Genomic DNA, 23,147 nt, shown 5'->3' on the forward strand with positions numbered 1-23,147 from the left:
TAAGAGAGAGATAAGAGGGTTGAGAAAGATAATGAAAAAGATAAGAAGTAGTATATAGATTGAGTATATGGTTAGATAATCTTTTATTGAGAAGGTAATAAAAATAATTAATATTATATTATGACTTTGATATATCAGTTTCAAAAAATAGTGTAGAAAGCAAATAAAAAATAACGAATAAGCTTATACATTAGGTAACAAATGAAAGAAGTACAATAAGAGCATCCATGTGACAACCTAAATGAGATGTAGAGCATAATTGAAATTTTTAAAACTATCAATTTTCTTATATGATAGATATAATTTAAATTTATTTTATATATTTTTTTCAATAATATAAAATATATAAATTAATTTTAGAAAATGAAAATAATAAATACATATTTTTGAAAATTCAAAGAGTAGTCTGCAGCATTAAAAAAGTAATGAATGTTGATTCAATAGTCAAAAACTTATTATTTTTTGTGACAATTTCATTTACAAAAAGTATATAAAATATATCATTAATTGTATTTTAATATATAAAATGTATCATTAAGTCTATTTTAATCTATAAAATGTATCATTAATTTTATTTTAATATATAAAATATATTATTTTATATATAATATATTGAATTTCTTTTTGTGTCTATTTAATTATATTTTGTTATCATTTTCCTCTATATAACTCTGCCCCCAACAAGAGGCTATGCATAAGAACAATAGTGAAACACAAAACAAACCATAATGACTAAATTCATTTGTTCATTTCTTCTCATGATTGTTTTCATTTCTGTGATCCAAGATGCCTATGTAAGCAATTCTATCTCTCCATCTATTATGAATCTTTGAGTTTTTTGATATGAATGGCAATGGCTTCAAATAATCTCAAGAATTGTTTATTGAGTTATTTGTTTTCCCCTTAATATACTAACCCATATTTACTTTTCTATTTTTTTATAGGCAGGTGGAGAAGGATCACTTCATTCTGAAGGTAGTAATTTAAATTAATTTTTGTTTTATTATTTTTTTAAAACTATGTTAATTTATTAATCTTATTCAAATTCAAACATTAATTTTTTCAGGATGTGAGAAGGAATGTGAGAATCGTTGCTCAACAGCTAAGGACAAGGAAGCATGTCTAAACTATTGTAAAATTTCTTGTGGTGGAAAATGTTTTTGTGTTCCATCTGGAACATCTGGTCATAAGGAAGAATGTCCATGCTACAACAACTAGAAAACTAAGAGAGGAACACCCAAATGTCCCTAGTTTCTGTATTGTTCCTGCATGCATAAATCTCAATCAAAGCAATTTATGTTTCTTGATTAATAATAAAAAAACAGTACTTATATGTTGAAGTCAATTATTGATATTATACAATTTGTGTTGGCCATGAATGATATGCAATCATGAAGTTGTCGCATTAAACCTAATTTCTCTAAATCAATAGGATTCTCAATTAAAAGCCTTTTTTAAACTTGTAGGCGTGACCTACTAATATAACTCACATAAGTAAAAGAAACCGAAAATGTTGCGATATAATTTCTGTTCTAATTGCTTGTGTTCATATTCTTTATGAGATTTAGTTGTGATATTCTCCAAAGGTAGAGTCATCCTTTGTTTTTCTCTAATGGTTTATGTTATTTAGGGTAGTGTTGTTGTCTTGGGTGTTTTTTTTTTCTTCTTGGAAACTTTATTTTTTGCTTTTGATGTAGTTGTTGTTTGCACTTTGTCGGGCAATTTTTTTTTCTGTTGGAAAAAATTATTTATTAAAATATTCATGAGACAATTAATATTTCTCTTTTGATTAATTCAATTATTGATATTTGTTCCTCTCACCTCTTATTGTAAATTCCTCCTACTTAATATATATATATATATATATATATATATATATATATATATATATATATATATATATATATATATATATATATATATATATATATATATATATGGAAAACACTTCTGGTTAGTTCTAACCTCATGCCTTTCATAAATTTTACTAATGTTAATACATCAAAATATTATAGTGCTACGTACTTTACATCATCACGTGAAAGAGGATTGCTTGTCATATCATGACTATAATAATGCAAATGGGTTGTGAGATAAAATGCTGAAAAATATTTGTAAAAATAAATTCAAATTTTATCATTAATTTAAATTAAAATTTTATGAATCATATTTGATGTGTAATAAGATTATTCATAATTGTAGTTAATGTATTATATCTTTTAAAATCATTTAAAAAAAATCAATAACATGGTCAATTTATAAGATTTAATCAGATTCAAATATATAAAACAAATATCATAAATTAAATATCTTACTTTTTTATGAAATAATAAAATATTGATTAAAATAGTAAAAATAAGATAATTGAAAATATAAGGTGAAAAATGATAAAGCATAACATGATAAATAAAAATTTAGTCATTATTGTTTATAATATAAAATAATAAAGTAAAAAATGATGAAAAAAACATAAGATTAAAAATTAATGAGATTGGATAATAATATTATATTTTGCAAACAAAAATGGAAGAGTTGATTAGGATTTAGGTTCGAGAAGAATTAATAAAAGAATGAAAGTAAAAGAAATGCATAAAATTGAGAAAATAAAGAGAGAGAAGTGAGAATAAGAGAGAGATAAGAGGGTTGAGAAAGATAATGAAAAAGATAAGAAGTAGTATATAGATTGAGTATATGGTTAGGTAATCTTTTATTGAGAAGGTAATAAAAATAATTAATATTATATTATGACTTTGATATATCAGTTTCAAAAAATAGTGTAGAAAGCAAATAAAAAATAACGAATAAGCTTATACATTAGGTAACAAATGAAAGAAGTACAATAAGAGCATCCATGTGACAACCTAAATGAGATGTAGAGCATAATTGAAATTTTTAAAACTATCAATTTTCTTATATGATAGATATAATTTAAATTTATTTTATATATTTTTTTTAATAATATAAAATATATAAATTAATTTTAGAAAATGAAAATAATAAATACATATTTTTGAAAATTCAAAGAGTAGTCTGCAGCATTAAAAAAGTAATGAATGCTGATTCAATAGTCAAAAACTTATTATTTTTTGTGACAATTTCATTTACAAAAAGTATATAAAATATATCATTAATTGTATTTTAATATATAAAATGTATCATTAAGTCTATTTTAATATATAAAATGTATCATTAATTTTATTTTAATATATAAAATATATTATTTTATATATAATATATTGAATTTCTTTTTGTGTCTATTTAATTATATTTTGTTATCATTTTCCTCTATATACCTCTGCCCCCAACAAGAGGCTATGCATAAGAACAATAGTGAAACACAAAACAAACCATAATGACTAAATTCATTTGTTCATTTCTTCTCATGATTGTTTTCATTTCTGTGATCCAAGATGCCTATGTAAGCAATTCTATCTCTCCATCTATTATGAATCTTTGAGTTTTTTTATATGAATGGCAATGGCTTCAAATAATCTCAAGAATTGTTTATTGAGTTATTTGTTTTCCCCTTAATATACTAACCCATATTTACTTTTCTATTTTTTTATAGGCAGGTGGAGAAGGATCACTTCATTCTGAAGGTAGTAATTTAAATTAATTTTTGTTTTATTATTTTTTTAAAACTATGTTAATTTATTAATCTTATTCAAATTCAAACATTAATTTTTTCAGGATGTGAGAAGGAATGTGAGAATCGTTGCTCAACAGCTAAGGACAAGGAAGCATGTCTAAACTATTGTAAAATTTCTTGTGGTGGAAAATGTTTTTGTGTTCCATCTGGAACATCTGGTCATAAGGAAGAATGTCCATGCTACAACAACTAGAAAACTAAGAGAGGAACACCCAAATGTCCCTAGTTTCTGTATTGTTCCTGCATGCATAAATCTCAATCAAAGCAATTTATGTTTCTTGATTAATAATAAAAAAACAGTACTTATATGTTGAAGTCAATTATTGATATTATACAATTTGTGTTGGCCATGAATGATATGCAATCATGAAGTTGTCGCATTAAACCTAATTTCTCTAAATCAATAGGATTCTCAATTAAAAGCCTTTTTTAAACTTGTAGGCGTGACCTACTAATATAACTCACATAAGTAAAAGAAACCGAAAATGTTGCGATATAATTTCTGTTCTAATTGCTTGTGTTCATATTCTTTATGAGATTTAGTTGTGATATTCTCCAAAGGTAGAGTCATCCTTTGTTTTTCTCTAATGGTTTATGTTATTTAGGGTAGTGTTGTTGTCTTGGGTGTTTTTTTTTTCTTCTTGGAAACTTTATTTTTTGCTTTTGATGTAGTTGTTGTTTGCACTTTGTCGGGCAATTTTTTTTTCTGTTGGAAAGAATTATTTATTAAAATATTCATGAGACAATTAATATTTCTCTTTTGATTAATTCAATTATTGATATTTGTTCCTCTCACCTCTTATTGTAAATTCCTCCTACTTAATATATATATATATATATATATATATATATATATATATATATATATATATATATATATATATATATATATATATATATATATATATATATATGGAAAACACTTCTGGTTAGTTCTAACCTCATGCCTTTCATAAATTTTACTAATGTTAATACATCAAAATATTATAGTGCTACGTACTTTACATCATCACGTGAAAGAGGATTGCTTGTCATATCATGACTATAATAATGCAAATGGGTTGTGAGATAAAATGCTGAAAAATATTTGTAAAAATAAATTCAAATTTTATCATTAATTTAAATTAAAATTTTATGAATCATATTTGATGTGTAATAAGATTATTCATAATTGTAGTTAATGTATTATATCTTTTAAAATCATTTAAAAAAAATCAATAACATGGTCAATTTATAAGATTTAATCAGATTCAAATATATAAAACAAATATCATAAATTAAATATCTTACTTTTTTATGAAATAATAAAATATTGATTAAAATAGTAAAAATAAGATAATTGAAAATATAAGGTGAAAAATGATAAAGCATAACATGATAAATAAAAATTTAGTCATTATTGTTTATAATATAAAATAATAAAGTAAAAAATGATGAAAAAAACATAAGATTAAAAATTAATGAGATTGGATAATAATATTATATTTTGCAAACAAAAATGGAAGAGTTGATTAGGATTTAGGTTCGAGAAGAATTAATAAAAGAATGAAAGTAAAAGAAATGCATAAAATTGAGAAAATAAAGAGAGAGAAGTGAGAATAAGAGAGAGATAAGAGGGTTGAGAAAGATAATGAAAAAGATAAGAAGTAGTATATAGATTGAGTATATGGTTAGATAATCTTTTATTGAGAAGGTAATAAAAATAATTAATATTATATTATGACTTTGATATATCAGTTTCAAAAAATAGTGTAGAAAGCAAATAAAAAATAACGAATAAGCTTATACATTAGGTAACAAATGAAAGAAGTACAATAAGAGCATCCATGTGACAACCTAAATGAGATGTAGAGCATAATTGAAATTTTTAAAACTATCAATTTTCTTATATGATAGATATAATTTAAATTTATTTTATATATTTTTTTTAATAATATAAAATATATAAATTAATTTTAGAAAATGAAAATAATAAATACATATTTTTGAAAATTCAAAGAGTAGTCTGCAGCATTAAAAAAGTAATGAATGCTGATTCAATAGTCAAAAACTTATTATTTTTTGTGACAATTTCATTTACAAAAAGTATATAAAATATATCATTAATTGTATTTTAATATATAAAATGTATCATTAAGTCTATTTTAATATATAAAATGTATCATTAATTTTATTTTAATATATAAAATATATTATTTTATATATAATATATTGAATTTCTTTTTGTGTCTATTTAATTATATTTTGTTATCATTTTCCTCTATATACCTCTGCCCCCAACAAGAGGCTATGCATAAGAACAATAGTGAAACACAAAACAAACCATAATGACTAAATTCATTTGTTCATTTCTTCTCATGATTGTTTTCATTTCTGTGATCCAAGATGCCTATGTAAGCAATTCTATCTCTCCATCTATTATGAATCTTTGAGTTTTTTGATATGAATGGCAATGGCTTCAAATAATCTCAAGAATTGTTTATTGAGTTATTTGTTTTCCCCTTAATATACTAACCCATATTTACTTTTCTATTTTTTTATAGGCAGGTGGAGAAGGATCACTTCATTCTGAAGGTAGTAATTTAAATTAATTTTTGTTTTATTATTTTTTTAAAACTATGTTAATTTATTAATCTTATTCAAATTCAAACATTAATTTTTTCAGGATGTGAGAAGGAATGTGAGAATCGTTGCTCAACAGCTAAGGACAAGGAAGCATGTCTAAACTATTGTAAAATTTCTTGTGGTGGAAAATGTTTTTGTGTTCCATCTGGAACATCTGGTCATAAGGAAGAATGTCCATGCTACAACAACTAGAAAACTAAGAGAGGAACACCCAAATGTCCCTAGTTTCTGTATTGTTCCTGCATGCATAAATCTCAATCAAAGCAATTTATGTTTCTTGATTAATAATAAAAAAACAGTACTTATATGTTGAAGTCAATTATTGATATTATACAATTTGTGTTGGCCATGAATGATATGCAATCATGAAGTTGTCGCATTAAACCTAATTTCTCTAAATCAATAGGATTCTCAATTAAAAGCCTTTTTTAAACTTGTAGGCGTGACCTACTAATATAACTCACATAAGTAAAAGAAACCGAAAATGTTGCGATATAATTTCTGTTCTAATTGCTTGTGTTCATATTCTTTATGAGATTTAGTTGTGATATTCTCCAAAGGTAGAGTCATCCTTTGTTTTTCTCTAATGGTTTATGTTATTTAGGGTAGTGTTGTTGTCTTGGGTGTTTTTTTTTTCTTCTTGGAAACTTTATTTTTTGCTTTTGATGTAGTTGTTGTTTGCACTTTGTCGGGCAATTTTTTTTTCTGTTGGAAAAAATTATTTATTAAAATATTCATGAGACAATTAATATTTCTCTTTTGATTAATTCAATTATTGATATTTGTTCCTCTCACCTCTTATTGTAAATTCCTCCTACTTAATATATATATATATATATATATATATATATATATATATATATATATATATATATATATATATATATATATATATATATATATGGAAAACACTTCTGGTTAGTTCTAACCTCATGCCTTTCATAAATTTTACTAATGTTAATACATCAAAATATTATAGTGCTACGTACTTTACATCATCACGTGAAAGAGGATTGCTTGTCATATCATGACTATAATAATGCAAATGGGTTGTGAGATAAAATGCTGAAAAATATTTGTAAAAATAAATTCAAATTTTATCATTAATTTAAATTAAAATTTTATGAATCATATTTGATGTGTAATAAGATTATTCATAATTGTAGTTAATGTATTATATCTTTTAAAATCATTTAAAAAAAATCAATAACATGGTCAATTTATAAGATTTAATCAGATTCAAATATATAAAACAAATATCATAAATTAAATATCTTACTTTTTTATGAAATAATAAAATATTGATTAAAATAGTAAAAATAAGATAATTGAAAATATAAGGTGAAAAATGATAAAGCATAACATGATAAATAAAAATTTAGTCATTATTGTTTATAATATAAAATAATAAAGTAAAAAATGATGAAAAAAACATAAGATTAAAAATTAATGAGATTGGATAATAATATTATATTTTGCAAACAAAAATGGAAGAGTTGATTAGGATTTAGGTTCGAGAAGAATTAATAAAAGAATGAAAGTAAAAGAAATGCATAAAATTGAGAAAATAAAGAGAGAGAAGTGAGAATAAGAGAGAGATAAGAGGGTTGAGAAAGATAATGAAAAAGATAAGAAGTAGTATATAGATTGAGTATATGGTTAGATAATCTTTTATTGAGAAGGTAATAAAAATAATTAATATTATATTATGACTTTGATATATCAGTTTCAAAAAATAGTGTAGAAAGCAAATAAAAAATAACGAATAAGCTTATACATTAGGTAACAAATGAAAGAAGTACAATAAGAGCATCCATGTGACAACCTAAATGAGATGTAGAGCATAATTGAAATTTTTAAAACTATCAATTTTCTTATATGATAGATATAATTTAAATTTATTTTATATATTTTTTTTAATAATATAAAATATATAAATTAATTTTAGAAAATGAAAATAATAAATACATATTTTTGAAAATTCAAAGAGTAGTCTGCAGCATTAAAAAAGTAATGAATGCTGATTCAATAGTCAAAAACTTATTATTTTTTGTGACAATTTCATTTACAAAAAGTATATAAAATATATCATTAATTGTATTTTAATATATAAAATGTATCATTAAGTCTATTTTAATATATAAAATGTATCATTAATTTTATTTTAATATATAAAATATATTATTTTATATATAATATATTGAATTTCTTTTTGTGTCTATTTAATTATATTTTGTTATCATTTTCCTCTATATAACTCTGCCCCCAACAAGAGGCTATGCATAAGAACAATAGTGAAACACAAAACAAACCATAATGACTAAATTCATTTGTTCATTTCTTCTCATGATTGTTTTCATTTCTGTGATCCAAGATGCCTATGTAAGCAATTCTATCTCTCCATCTATTATGAATCTTTGAGTTTTTTGATATGAATGGCAATGGCTTCAAATAATCTCAAGAATTGTTTATTGAGTTATTTGTTTTCCCCTTAATATACTAACCCATATTTACTTTTCTATTTTTTTATAGGCAGGTGGAGAAGGATCACTTCATTCTGAAGGTAGTAATTTAAATTAATTTTTGTTTTATTATTTTTTTAAAACTATGTTAATTTATTAATCTTATTCAAATTCAAACATTAATTTTTTCAGGATGTGAGAAGGAATGTGAGAATCGTTGCTCAACAGCTAAGGACAAGGAAGCATGTCTAAACTATTGTAAAATTTCTTGTGGTGGAAAATGTTTTTGTGTTCCATCTGGAACATCTGGTCATAAGGAAGAATGTCCATGCTACAACAACTAGAAAACTAAGAGAGGAACACCCAAATGTCCCTAGTTTCTGTATTGTTCCTGCATGCATAAATCTCAATCAAAGCAATTTATGTTTCTTGATTAATAATAAAAAAACAGTACTTATATGTTGAAGTCAATTATTGATATTATACAATTTGTGTTGGCCATGAATGATATGCAATCATGAAGTTGTCGCATTAAACCTAATTTCTCTAAATCAATAGGATTCTCAATTAAAAGCCTTTTTTAAACTTGTAGGCGTGACCTACTAATATAACTCACATAAGTAAAAGAAACCGAAAATGTTGCGATATAATTTCTGTTCTAATTGCTTGTGTTCATATTCTTTATGAGATTTAGTTGTGATATTCTCCAAAGGTAGAGTCATCCTTTGTTTTTCTCTAATGGTTTATGTTATTTAGGGTAGTGTTGTTGTCTTGGGTGTTTTTTTTTTTCTTCTTGGAAACTTTATTTTTTGCTTTTGATGTAGTTGTTGTTTGCACTTTGTCGGGCAATTTTTTTTTCTGTTGGAAAAAATTATTTATTAAAATATTCATGAGACAATTAATATTTCTCTTTTGATTAATTCAATTATTGATATTTGTTCCTCTCACCTCTTATTGTAAATTCCTCCTACTTAATATATATATATATATATATATATATATATATATATATATATATATATATATATATATATATATATATATATATATATATGGAAAACACTTCTGGTTAGTTCTAACCTCATGCCTTTCATAAATTTTACTAATGTTAATACATCAAAATATTATAGTGCTACGTACTTTACATCATCACGTGAAAGAGGATTGCTTGTCATATCATGACTATAATAATGCAAATGGGTTGTGAGATAAAATGGTGAAAAATATTTGTAAAAATAAATTCAAATTTTATCATTAATTTAAATTAAAATTTTATGAATCATATTTGATGTGTAATAAGATTATTCATAATTGTAGTTAATGTATTATATCTTTTAAAATCATTTAAAAAAAATCAATAACATGGTCAATTTATAAGATTTAATCAGATTCAAATATATAAAACAAATATCATAAATTAAATATCTTACTTTTTTATGAAATAATAAAATATTGATTAAAATAGTAAAAATAAGATAATTGAAAATATAAGGTGAAAAATGATAAAGCATAACATGATAAATAAAAATTTAGTCATTATTGTTTATAATATAAAATAATAAAGTAAAAAATGATGAAAAAAACATAAGATTAAAAATTAATGAGATTGGATAATAATATTATATTTTGCAAACAAAAATGGAAGAGTTGATTAGGATTTAGGTTCGAGAAGAATTAATAAAAGAATGAAAGTAAAAGAAATGCATAAAATTGAGAAAATAAAGAGAGAGAAGTGAGAATAAGAGAGAGATAAGAGGGTTGAGAAAGATAATGAAAAAGATAAGAAGTAGTATATAGATTGAGTATATGGTTAGATAATCTTTTATTGAGAAGGTAATAAAAATAATTAATATTATATTATGACTTTGATATATCAGTTTCAAAAAATAGTGTAGAAAGCAAATAAAAAATAACGAATAAGCTTATACATTAGGTAACAAATGAAAGAAGTACAATAAGAGCATCCATGTGACAACCTAAATGAGATGTAGAGCATAATTGAAATTTTTAAAACTATCAATTTTCTTATATGATAGATATAATTTAAATTTATTTTATATATTTTTTTTAATAATATAAAATATATAAATTAATTTTAGAAAATGAAAATAATAAATACATATTTTTGAAAATTCAAAGAGTAGTCTGCAGCATTAAAAAAGTAATGAATGCTGATTCAATAGTCAAAAACTTATTATTTTTTGTGACAATTTCATTTACAAAAAGTATATAAAATATATCATTAATTGTATTTTAATATATAAAATGTATCATTAAGTCTATTTTAATATATAAAATGTATCATTAATTTTATTTTAATATATAAAATATATTATTTTATATATAATATATTGAATTTCTTTTTGTGTCTATTTAATTATATTTTGTTATCATTTTCCTCTATATAACTCTGCCCCCAACAAGAGGCTATGCATAAGAACAATAGTGAAACACAAAACAAACCATAATGACTAAATTCATTTGTTCATTTCTTCTCATGATTGTTTTCATTTCTGTGATCCAAGATGCCTATGTAAGCAATTCTATCTCTCCATCTATTATGAATCTTTGAGTTTTTTGATATGAATGGCAATGGCTTCAAATAATCTCAAGAATTGTTTATTGAGTTATTTGTTTTCCCCTTAATATACTAACCCATATTTACTTTTCTATTTTTTTATAGGCAGGTGGAGAAGGATCACTTCATTCTGAAGGTAGTAATTTAAATTAATTTTTGTTTTATTATTTTTTTAAAACTATGTTAATTTATTAATCTTATTCAAATTCAAACATTAATTTTTTCAGGATGTGAGAAGGAATGTGAGAATCGTTGCTCAACAGCTAAGGACAAGGAAGCATGTCTAAACTATTGTAAAATTTCTTGTGGTGGAAAATGTTTTTGTGTTCCATCTGGAACATCTGGTCATAAGGAAGAATGTCCATGCTACAACAACTAGAAAACTAAGAGAGGAACACCCAAATGTCCCTAGTTTCTGTATTGTTCCTGCATGCATAAATCTCAATCAAAGCAATTTATGTTTCTTGATTAATAATAAAAAAACAGTACTTATATGTTGAAGTCAATTATTGATATTATACAATTTGTGTTGGCCATGAATGATATGCAATCATGAAGTTGTCGCATTAAACCTAATTTCTCTAAATCAATAGGATTCTCAATTAAAAGCCTTTTTTAAACTTGTAGGCGTGACCTACTAATATAACTCACATAAGTAAAAGAAACCGAAAATGTTGCGATATAATTTCTGTTCTAATTGCTTGTGTTCATATTCTTTATGAGATTTAGTTGTGATATTCTCCAAAGGTAGAGTCATCCTTTGTTTTTCTCTAATGGTTTATGTTATTTAGGGTAGTGTTGTTGTCTTGGGTGTTTTTTTTTTCTTCTTGGAAACTTTATTTTTTGCTTTTGATGTAGTTGTTGTTTGCACTTTGTCGGGCAATTTTTTTTTCTGTTGGAAAGAATTATTTATTAAAATATTCATGAGACAATTAATATTTCTCTTTTGATTAATTCAATTATTGATATTTGTTCCTCTCACCTCTTATTGTAAATTCCTCCTACTTAATATATATATATATATATATATATATATATATATATATATATATATATATATATATATATATATATATATATATATATATATATATATATATATATATATATATATATATATATATATATATATATATGGAAAACACTTCTGGTTAGTTCTAACCTCATGCCTTTCATAAATTTTACTAATGTTAATACATCAAAATATTATAGTGCTACGTACTTTACATCATCACGTGAAAGAGGATTGCTTGTCATATCATGACTATAATAATGCAAATGGGTTGTGAGATAAAATGGTGAAAAATATTTGTAAAAATAAATTCAAATTTTATCATTAATTTAAATTAAAATTTTATGAATCATATTTGATGTGTAATAAGATTATTCATAATTGTAGTTAATGTATTATATCTTTTAAAATCATTTAAAAAAAATCAATAACATGGTCAATTTATAAGATTTAATCAGATTCAAATATATAAAACAAATATCATAAATTAAATATCTTACTTTTTATGAAATAATAAAATATTGATTAAAATAGTAAAAATAAGATAATTGAAAATATAAGGTGAAAAATGATAAAGCATAACATGATAAATAAAAATTTAGTCATTATTGTTTATAATATAAAATAATAAAGTAAAAAATGATGAAAAAAACATAAGATTAAAAATTAATGAGATTGGATAATAATATTATATTTTGCAAACAAAAATGGAAGAGTTGATTAGGATTTAGGTTCGAGAAGAATTAATAAAAGAATGAAAGTAAAAGAAATGCATAAAATTGAGAAAATAAAGAGAGAGAAGTGAGAATAAGAGAGAGATAAGAGGGTTGAGAAAGATAATGAAAAAGATAAGAAGTAGTATATAGATTGAGTATATGGTTAGATAATCTTTTATTGAGAAGGTAATAAAAATAATTAATATTATATTATGACTTTGATATATCAGTTTCAAAAAATAGTGTAGAAAGCAAATAAAAAATAACGAATAAGCTTATACATTAGGTAACAAATGAAAGAAGTACAATAAGAGCATCCATGTGACAACCTAAATGAGATGTAGAGCATAATTGAAATTTTTAAAACTATCAATTTTCTTATATGATAGATATAATTTAAATTTATTTTATATATTTTTTTTAATAATATAAAATATATAAATTAATTTTAGAAAATGAAAATAATAAATACATATTTTTGAAAATTCAAAGAGTAGTCTGCAGCATTAAAAAAGTAATGAATGCTGATTCAATAGTCAAAAACTTATTATTTTTTGTGACAATTTCATTTACAAAAAGTACATAAAATATATTATTAATTGTATTTTAAGATATAAAATGTATCATTAAGTCTATTTTAATATATAAAATGTATCATTAATTCTATTTTAATATATAAAATATATTATTTTATATATAATATATTGAATTTCTTTTTGTGTCTATTTAATTATATTTTGTTATCATTTTCCTCTATATAACTCTGCCCCCAACAAGAGGCTATGCATAAGAACAATAGTGAAACACAAAACAAACCATAATGACTAAATTCATTTGTTCATTTCTTCTCATGATTGTTTTCATTTCTGTGATCCAAGATGCCTATGTAAGCAATTCTATCTCTCCATCTATTATGAATCTTTGAGTTTTTTTATATGAATGGCAATGGCTTCAAATAATCTCAAGAATTGTTTATTGAGTTATTTCTTTTCCCCTTAATATACTAACCCATATTTACTTTTCTATTTTTTTATAGGCAGGTGGAGAAGGATCACTTCATTCTGAAGGTAGTAATTTAAATTAATTTTTGTTTTATTATTTTTTTAAAACTATGTTAATTTATTAATCTTATTCAAATTCAAACATTAATTTTTTCAGGATGTGAGAAGGAATGTGAGAATCGTTGCTCAACAGCTAAGGACAAGGAAGCATGTCTAAACTATTGTAAAATTTCTTGTGGTGGAAAATGTTTTTGTGTTCCATCTGGAACATCTGGTCATAAGGAAGAATGTCCATGCTACAACAACTAGAAAACTAAGAGAGGAACACCCAAATGTCCCTAGTTTCTGTATTGTTCCTGCATGCATAAATCTCAATCAAAGCAATTTATGTTTCTTGATTAATAATAAAAAAACAGTACTTATATGTTGAAGTCAATTATTGATATTATACAATTTTTGTTGGCCATGAATGATATGCAATCATGAAGTTGTCGCATTAAACCTAATTTCTCTAAATCAATAGGATTCTCAATTAAAAGCCTTTTTTAAACTTGTAGGCATCACCTACTAATATAACTCACATAAGTAAAAGAAACCGAAAATGTTGCGATATAATTTCTGTTCTAATTGCATGTGTTCATATTCTTTATGAGATTTAGTTGTGATATTCTCCAAAGGTAGAGTCATCCTTTGTTTTTCTCTAATGGTTTATGTTATTTAGGGTAGTGTTGTTGTCTTGGGTGTTTTTTTTTTCTTCTTGGAAACTTTATTTTTTGCTTTGGATGTAGTTGTTGTTTGCACTTTGTCGGGCAATTTTTTTTTCTTTCGGAAAAAATTATTTATTAAAATATTCATTTGACAATTAATATTTCTCTTTTGATTAACTCAATTATTGATATTTGTTCCTCTCATCTCTTATTATAACTTCCTCCTACTTAATATATATATATATATATATATATATATATATATATATATATATAAACGGGGCATATCAAGTGAGAATGATAGGAATAATTATTACTCCTTTGATAAATGATTGAGATTAAGTATTTCATATGTTATTCTCTTTCATCAATTATGAAAAAGTCAAGTGTAAAATAAATGATATTTTGTAAAATGTGAATGAGTATAAGTTATATAAGAATGAGAGAATTTAATAATAACCATTGGATTTATATTTAATGATTGAGATTAAAATATTTTTTAAACTTTTATTAATAATTTCTCTTTCCTCTTAACAACAATTTAATCTTAACATTTCCTTTTAAAATCTGATGGTTCTTATTCGTTCTCCAAAGGCCTAGAGGTAGAAACGACATTCTTAGCCCTAAACGAGGTTATAGAAAATCTGTATTTCTAACATGCTTCACAAAGAGCCTCTGAAGAAAACTTTAGATTAGGAAGGCTTCTGACTAAATTAAGTTTTTTCAATTGAGAGATCCTTCTCATAATGATATGGCATATATATATATATATATATATATATATATATATATATATATATATATATATATATATATATATATATATATATATATATATATATATATATATGGAAAACACTTCTTGTTAGTTCTAACCTCATGCCTTTCATAAATTTTACTAATGTTAATACATCAAAATATTATAGTGCTACGTACTTTACATCATCACGTGAAAGAGGATTGCTTGTCATATCATGACTATAATAATGCAAATGGGTTGTGAGATAAAATGGTGAAAAATATTTGTAAAAATAAATTCAAATTTTATCATTAATTTAAATTAAAATTTTATGAATCATATTTGATGTGTAATAAGATTATTCATAATTGTAGTTAATGTATTATATCTTTTAAAATCATTTAAAAAAAATCAATAACATGGTCAATTTATAAGATTTAATCAGATTCAAATATATAAAACAAATATCATAAATTAAATATCTTACTTTTTTATGAAATAATAAAATATTGATTAAAATAGTAAAAATAAGATAATTGAAAATATAAGGTGAAAAATGATAAAGCATAACATGATAAATAAAAAATTAAGTCATTATTGTTTATAATATAAAATAATAAAGTAAAAAATGATGAAAAAAACATAAGATTAAAAATTAATGAGATTGGATAATAATATTATATTTTGCAAACAAAAATGGAAGAGTTGATTATGATTTACGTTCGAGAAGAATTAATAAAAGAATGAAAGTAAAAGAAATGCATAAAATTGAGAAAATAAAGAGAGAGAAGTGAGAATAAGAGAGAGATAAGAGGGTTGAGAAAGATAATGAAAAAGATAAGAAGTAGTATATAGATTGAGTATATGGTTAGATAATCTTTTATTGAGAAGGTAATAAAAATAATTAATATTATATTATGACTTTGATATATCAGTTTCAAAAAATAGTGTAGAAAGCAAATAAAAAATAACGAATAAGCTTATACATTAGGTAACAAATGAAAGAAGTACAATAAGAGCATCCATGTGACAACCTAAATGAGATGTAGAGCATAATTGAAATTTTTAAAATTATCAATTTTCTTATATGATAGATATGATTTAAATTTATTTTATATAATTTTATTAATAATATAAAATATATAAATTAATTTTAGAAAATGAGAATAATAAATACATATTTTTGAAAATTCAAAGAGTAGTCTGCAGCACTAAAAAAGTAATGAATGTTGATTCAATAGTCAAAAATTTATTATTTTTTGTGACAATTTCATTTACAAAAAGTATATAAAATATATCATTAATTGTATTTTAATATATAAAATGTATCATTATGTAACATCCCTATTTACCTGAGTACATTATGAAGTACTAAGAGAGAATTATGGATTAATTATGCATTAGGAAGGGAAGTTGTTAGAATGGAAAGAGTTAAGTTAGAATTCAACTAATGGCATGATGGTAATTATCACTTAGTTTGAGGGCATAATGGACCTTGAGTAATGTTGCATGATATAAGGCCTTGTTTGGGTGCATGCTATTCATATTTGTTTCACAATTCAGAATTTGGAGCAAGAGAAAAACGAGTTTGAAGTTGGGACATGCATGCTGAATGTGATGAAGAGTGGATACGAGTTTGATGAATTTGGAGTTGAGTTTTGGTCAAGTGAGGAGCTCAATTGCAGCATGTTCATCATCCAAAGCTCCATTGATGCAAGGTGAGTCCTTTAGATAGAACTTGGGTAGGATTTGGGGAAAATTGAATGTCAAGGGTTTAGATTGAGCTAATGTGATGCATGCTTGATTCAATGACACGATTATGTTTTATGAGTATGATATGTACCTTGGATCATTGTTGCATGTTTGATTTTCGTTGGGATTATAAGAATGATGCTGGGATTCAATTAGAAGGGTTTGAGTATGGTTTAGAACTCTTAAAATGTAGATTTTTGGTTCTGTCAGCAATGTAACCGGTTACATGGTTGATGTAACCGGTTACATGTGTGAAAAAGGGTGAAAAACGCAGTTTCACAGTGATGTAACCGGTTACATGATTCATGTAACCCGTTAAATTGCTGTTGGGCAGATTTTCCAAAACTTCGGAAATTCATAACTTTTGCGTCGTAAGTCCGTTTCGCGCAAACTTTATATCGTTGGAAAGCTAACGAATTTCTCTTCGATTTGCACCTATGTTTCGCGTTCATAGATTCTGTTTTGAAGGAGAAAAGTGAGCTTGAAGTTGTGTCAGTTATGCTGAATGTGTGAATGGAGGGATACGGGTTTGATGAATTTGGATTTGGAATTTTGGTCAAGTTAGAAGCTCAATTGCAGCATGTTCTTCATCCAAAGCTCCATTGATGCAAGGTGAGTCCTTAGTTAGAGACTTGGGGAAAATTTGTGGGAAATTGTATGTTGGGGTTTGGGTGTGAGTGATAACTCCATGAATCCATAATGATAAATGTGATTAATTGCTAATTGGTGATTTTATATAATGCATGCTTGATTTAATGCTTAGATTGTGTTTTATGTATGTAATGTGTACATTAGATCACCATTGCATGTGGGAAATTCGTTTAGAATTGAATCATGATGATTGGAATTGATATAGGGCAATTGGGACTGGTTTAGAACCCTTAAAAATGCAGAAAATTGATTCTGCTTCAGGGTAATCGGTTACTGGCATTTGGGTAACCGGTTACTCTGTAGAAAATTGCGTTACTGGGCATTTTGTATGCCAGTAACCGGTTACTGGACTCTGGGTAACCGGTTACCCTAGGCAAAAGTGCAAAAATCAGCAAACTTCAGGAATTCGTAACTTTCGGCTCGGGTATCGGATTTGCGCAAACTTTATATCATTGGAAAGCTAGCGACGTGTACTTTCTAATAAAATCGGTCCCCAAACCAGAATGTTTGACTTAATAATATTAGAACCCCACTTAGTGAACCACTGAATTAGTATAAGAACTTATGTCTTTACTAACTAATTAATAATTCTTACGTTATGCGTGGTATAAATTATCTATTACTTATTATGAATGTGATATCCATATTTGGAATTATTACGCCATTATGTATGATGCATGGAATCTGTGGACACCGTCGTTTTGGTTAAACGATCGGAATTGATTGTATTGTATTGATTATCGCTTGTTATGCGTGTGTATGCTTGAATCGAAGCGGGTCGGGGGCTAGGTTGGGAACGTGACTCCGACCTTGTGGTCAATGGAGTGTCCCGGACTTTGTGGTCCATGTTATAGCTCGATCATATGATCATTGGGGCTCACACCTGAGCTACCGTTGCAGTGTGCTTGTGAGTTTCCGTACGGGGTTTTTACTCACTTGGCGTTAACACACTTGCGTGCTCGGTATGGTGGGGTTATGTGGCCATGTAGGCTAATACATAATCGGTAACTCACCTATAGTGAAGTCAAGTAGACTAAGCACTAGGCTTTCGCCCGGTGGGCTCATGTGTCAAGACGACGGTTCAGTACTCGGAGTGAACACACGTGCGTAAAGGTGGTTACCGGGACAATGACGCCATTTCGGCTAATGTCATCTCGCGGCCAAATAGGCTTGTGCGAACCCGCTTAACTATTCTTGCAGTGTGCTTGTACGAGTCTCTTGGCAATAGGCATGGGTGTAACTCACCGAGGGTGTGTATTTTATAACCTAGTCGAGGCATTAACGCGCTTCTGGATTCCCCGTACATGGGTATGGGTCTGCATACTTGTTTGCTATACAAATGTGTATTTGTGATATGATGACTCCTATGGTGGACGATTCATGTGTTTGCTCCGTACTTATACCGGATGTGAGGATAACCCCGAACCAATGGTGGATTCGGTTTGTGATGCATGTACCCTGTAGGACCGAGTGGACCCATAGGATAGGAGGACTCACTGAGATTTAGTAATCTCACCCCAATCAACTTATATTTTTTTAGGTGCAGTTTAGTGGTGTTTGGTCAGTAGCAGGTTTGGACTGAAGACTTGGAAGTGGTGTTGGCTCGAAGACCTCGTTGGTTTTGACATTCCGCTGTGCAAGATCCATTGAAGACTCATGTATTATGCTTCTTAGAATATAATGTTGTATTTTATATGGATCTTTCTATAACTATAGCTTTTGTATGTACTCAATATCAATTTTAACGTTTCATGCATAATATACTAGTCAGTTATGTATGGGGTGTTATAGTTGGTATCAGAGCAGGTCGATTCTCGGCCGAGCCATGAGACATCACTAGCAATTCCTTTTCCTCCTCTCAAGTGTGCGTTGCTAGCCTGATTTTACTGAAATCTCATTCAGTTATTGAACTTGATCAACTCATCGACTGAGTGTGAGACAGTGGAATTACGGCAGAGCCGCCACGAGGACACGTAAAACCTGCAAGGTTGTGAACCTAAGTTGTTAGAGTGAGATGAGTAATGAATTGTTGGACGTTTTAAGTGGATGATATTGGAGTCGTCAAGCTTAAGGAGAGCGTTCGACACAAAGTAGTAATACCCAAACTGTCAAGGTGTGGATGGCGACAGCTAGAACCCCCAGGATTTTGATTGAACGAAGTGAAACCTTCTCTAAGTCTTGGTGATAGCAAGGGAAAATCCAAATAGGATTGAGTAGGAGCCTTGTAGGTGAGATTCTCCGAAGGTGTTGAGCTGGGAATTAGTAGGTTTCAGTATTGATAATGTCGCTGGTGTTAGGCGTGACTGGTGAGCTGATAGGACAGAATAACCTTTGGAAATGCGGACAGAGGAGTCAGACCTTTCTGTTTGTGCTAGTACGGACAGTAATTGGATGGATGAAGTATTAGATCCTGATCCAACTTGAAGTACCCTAAGCGAGAGTGGATACCTAGTAGATGTTGGTGGGATGTACGAGTGTGGTAACTTAAGATTGGCGAAGCTTGAATACCTTGTCGGTGGAAGAGGGCATGCATTTCCGTTCTTATCATTTTGTATTTAAGTTTTAGAACTACGCTAGATGGAATATGAAATGATGCAGAAGCGTGAAATGCAGTGACCTAAGTTCTTGTTAGTTGTTGTTTGTCTGACCCCGAGTGAAGCCATAGAACTACGCTTGGCGTTGGGCGTTCAGGCGAGTAAGAACTAAGATCTATCTGGAACGTCAGTAGGATAATCGCAGTTGAGTTGGTTGTTAGGAACCATAGTATTCCTATCTGGACTGAATTATCCTTGGAATATCATGCATGCGTGGGACGAGTGGGTACACGCACTGCATGGTAGTCCAAAGTTGAACTTCAAATCTTCGTGCTTGGAGTTTTGGCTTTCCAAGTAAGTGAACCTTGAAGTGTAGCACTCTCAGGTTTTAGCATCCTGAGTAGTGTGATTCGAAGGATTTGAGGAACGATGAACCTATTGGAGGCCTGTTCAGACACTTGTCGGTTGTGACTTTAGGATACGCGTGGAGATCATTATACGCCACTGAGGTAGGTTACCTAGATACATGGCCTCGGAGTTGGACCACCATGTTGGTACTACCAGACGGGTATAATGCCACAGTATCGCTATCGTGCACAAGATGCGTGAGTAATCCTTTTTATGACATGTGTGGGACAAAGGTGATCTGAAGCTCAAGGTAGAATTCTGATTTGGCACTCGTGAGACACAGATCCACACTCTCATAAGGTATGTGGGATGAGGATCCATATGTCACGCTCGATAGTAGAGGAATAACTAGACAGCCGATGGTGAAATGGATCTGTAGATGTTGTTGATTAGCTGTAATTTTTGGTAAAACTAATTGTGGTTCTATCATGTCAAAAACAGTGTCATGACATGCTTTCTGTTGTTGTGAAGTCCTTCATTATGCAGGCCTTTACCTGATGTCAGGGCCGATGTCATGACATTCGCAGCTGTTCGTTATTTTCTATTACTACTTATGATTGTATGATCTGATAAGACCTTATGCGCTATATTTGGTAATAATGGATTCTGATCTGTTTCAAGGACGTCTTGGATGATTACTATTATGAGTTCCTTGTGTAATGGATATTTGTTTAATTAGGGCAAAAACTATTTTGTGGATCCAAGGCCCAGTTGCTGTATTGTCTGAAGGCTATTTAATCCGTGCAGGTGCTGCTGTTGCCGTCAGGGGTTTTTGGTTGAGAAACTGTTAGAGCTCTTTTTGATTTAGTTTTCTCGTTGTAGTTTTCTTGTAAGCCAAACAATCATCATGATGATTGTCTTGGTCTAGGCGTTTTTGTTTTGAGTTGTAAGAAGTACTCAAAGCTTTTAAGCAAGAGTACTATTGTACTTGATCAAAGCTTTTAAGCAAGATCAAGTTGTGTTTTTGAAGAGTGTCTTCTTTTGTTATTCGTCTGTTAGTTTTTCATCACTGCTGTGATTGAGGGGGAGTGAGTAGGATCTCTGGTCTAAGTTGTTTAGATTGAAGTTGCATTGGGTAGATATTAAGTGAAAGGCGTAATATTGAGTTGTATTACCTTGAATTGATATTACTTATAGTGGACTTCCTCCCTGGCTTGGTAGCCCCCAGATGTAGGTGTGTTTGCACCGAACTGGGTTAACAATTTTCCTGTGTTGTTTTCTGTTTACACTTTGTTCATTTGTTTAAAAACATTCAGATAGTGATGTCGTGACATCCTGTAAGACATCGCGTGTCTGAGTCCAGAATTTCAGGATCAAGATCCAATACTATACTTATGGAGACCCTAAGTGATCGTGATCGCGTGAGTTAGTATCAGATTGTACCTTGGGAACGTTCTCGTTTTGTGAAGTGTTAAGTTGGAAATCTTGCATGAGTGTCTAGAGTGAGACTCATGTGCGGTCATGATATCTTGGTCAGCTTAGTGAGTGGATATCATGTACCATTGGCAACCGGTGATGGAAAATGCAAGTTGTATCTTGGATCGGCTCGATGTGTGATGTGTCCAGTAAGGTATTGCTAGATACTCTGAATGGAGAAGTGTTAATCTTGGTAAGGCATGGACATTTTGGTTTGAGAACTGCTAAGGAGTTTATAAGAGAGATGTTCGAAGTGCAATTTCTTGCATTGTAGCTACACTTTGACTGTTATAAGCACCGCAATGAAGGATGCAGCCGCCGAGGAAATCAGTTTAGTTCAGAGGTAGAACAAACATTAGATGACTGTGTGAATGGAGTGTGGCTATGGGAGTATTGTTATATCGGTAAGTCGCACGAGTTATCAGAGGTGATACTACGCTAAGAGAATGAGGGTGTATGGTTGGGTAGAAGTTGTGTAAAACTGCTAGAGTTATCATGAACTGCAGTATGTCGTGAAGGATTCGATATACCGGTTGAGCAACAAAGATTTGTTGGAATGAAAAACATAGCAGATGTACACTGTGGAAATCAGTGACAAGGACGAACCTCTAAGTCAGTGAGTGTTTGGGTTTCAATGTCCTGAGGATGAAACGTGTACCTAAGTTGTGGTATATGAACTATATGGAATGGTAGAGTAAGTAGAAGCTTGATTCTGGAAAGTACGCAACTTCAAAGAGTAGTAGTCGATGATGGATGTATATAGAGTTCTGGCACGTGTTGTAATTGGACGACAGTAGATAAGGAATTATTGTGTATTAATGGGAACTAAGCGAATTATGGATATAATATGACTCAGAGGATTTCAAGGTGTGTGACTTGTTGGAATCAGAGTAGCGC

At 27.9% G+C, this 23,147-nt stretch overlaps 6 long non-coding RNA genes across 6 annotated transcripts; all 6 read left to right on the plus strand.

Moving 5' to 3' along the window:
• Positions 1–941: 941 nt before the first annotated feature.
• Positions 942–1,340, plus strand: LOC131646297 (uncharacterized). The gene is made up of 2 exons (XR_009297400.1): positions 942–975; positions 1,067–1,340. It is a non-coding gene; the product is annotated as an uncharacterized LOC131646297 (long non-coding RNA).
• Positions 1,341–3,565: 2,225 nt separating this feature from the next.
• LOC131646299 (uncharacterized) lies at positions 3,566–3,964 on the plus strand. The gene is made up of 2 exons (XR_009297401.1): positions 3,566–3,599; positions 3,691–3,964. It is a non-coding gene; the product is annotated as an uncharacterized LOC131646299 (long non-coding RNA).
• A 2,120-nt stretch (positions 3,965–6,084) lies between these two features.
• Positions 6,085–6,588, plus strand: LOC131646300 (uncharacterized). The gene is made up of 2 exons (XR_009297402.1): positions 6,085–6,223; positions 6,315–6,588. It is a non-coding gene; the product is annotated as an uncharacterized LOC131646300 (long non-coding RNA).
• A 2,109-nt stretch (positions 6,589–8,697) lies between these two features.
• Positions 8,698–9,202, plus strand: LOC131646301 (uncharacterized). The gene is made up of 2 exons (XR_009297403.1): positions 8,698–8,837; positions 8,929–9,202. It is a non-coding gene; the product is annotated as an uncharacterized LOC131646301 (long non-coding RNA).
• A 2,108-nt stretch (positions 9,203–11,310) lies between these two features.
• Positions 11,311–11,815, plus strand: LOC131646302 (uncharacterized). The gene is made up of 2 exons (XR_009297404.1): positions 11,311–11,450; positions 11,542–11,815. It is a non-coding gene; the product is annotated as an uncharacterized LOC131646302 (long non-coding RNA).
• A 2,260-nt stretch (positions 11,816–14,075) lies between these two features.
• LOC131646303 (uncharacterized) lies at positions 14,076–14,474 on the plus strand. The gene is made up of 2 exons (XR_009297405.1): positions 14,076–14,109; positions 14,201–14,474. It is a non-coding gene; the product is annotated as an uncharacterized LOC131646303 (long non-coding RNA).
• The last annotated feature ends 8,673 nt before the right edge of the window (positions 14,475–23,147 follow it).

This window comes from Vicia villosa, linkage group LG2 (genome assembly GCF_029867415.1).
Source record: "Vicia villosa cultivar HV-30 ecotype Madison, WI linkage group LG2, Vvil1.0, whole genome shotgun sequence".
Taxonomy (NCBI): domain Eukaryota; kingdom Viridiplantae; phylum Streptophyta; class Magnoliopsida; order Fabales; family Fabaceae; genus Vicia; species Vicia villosa.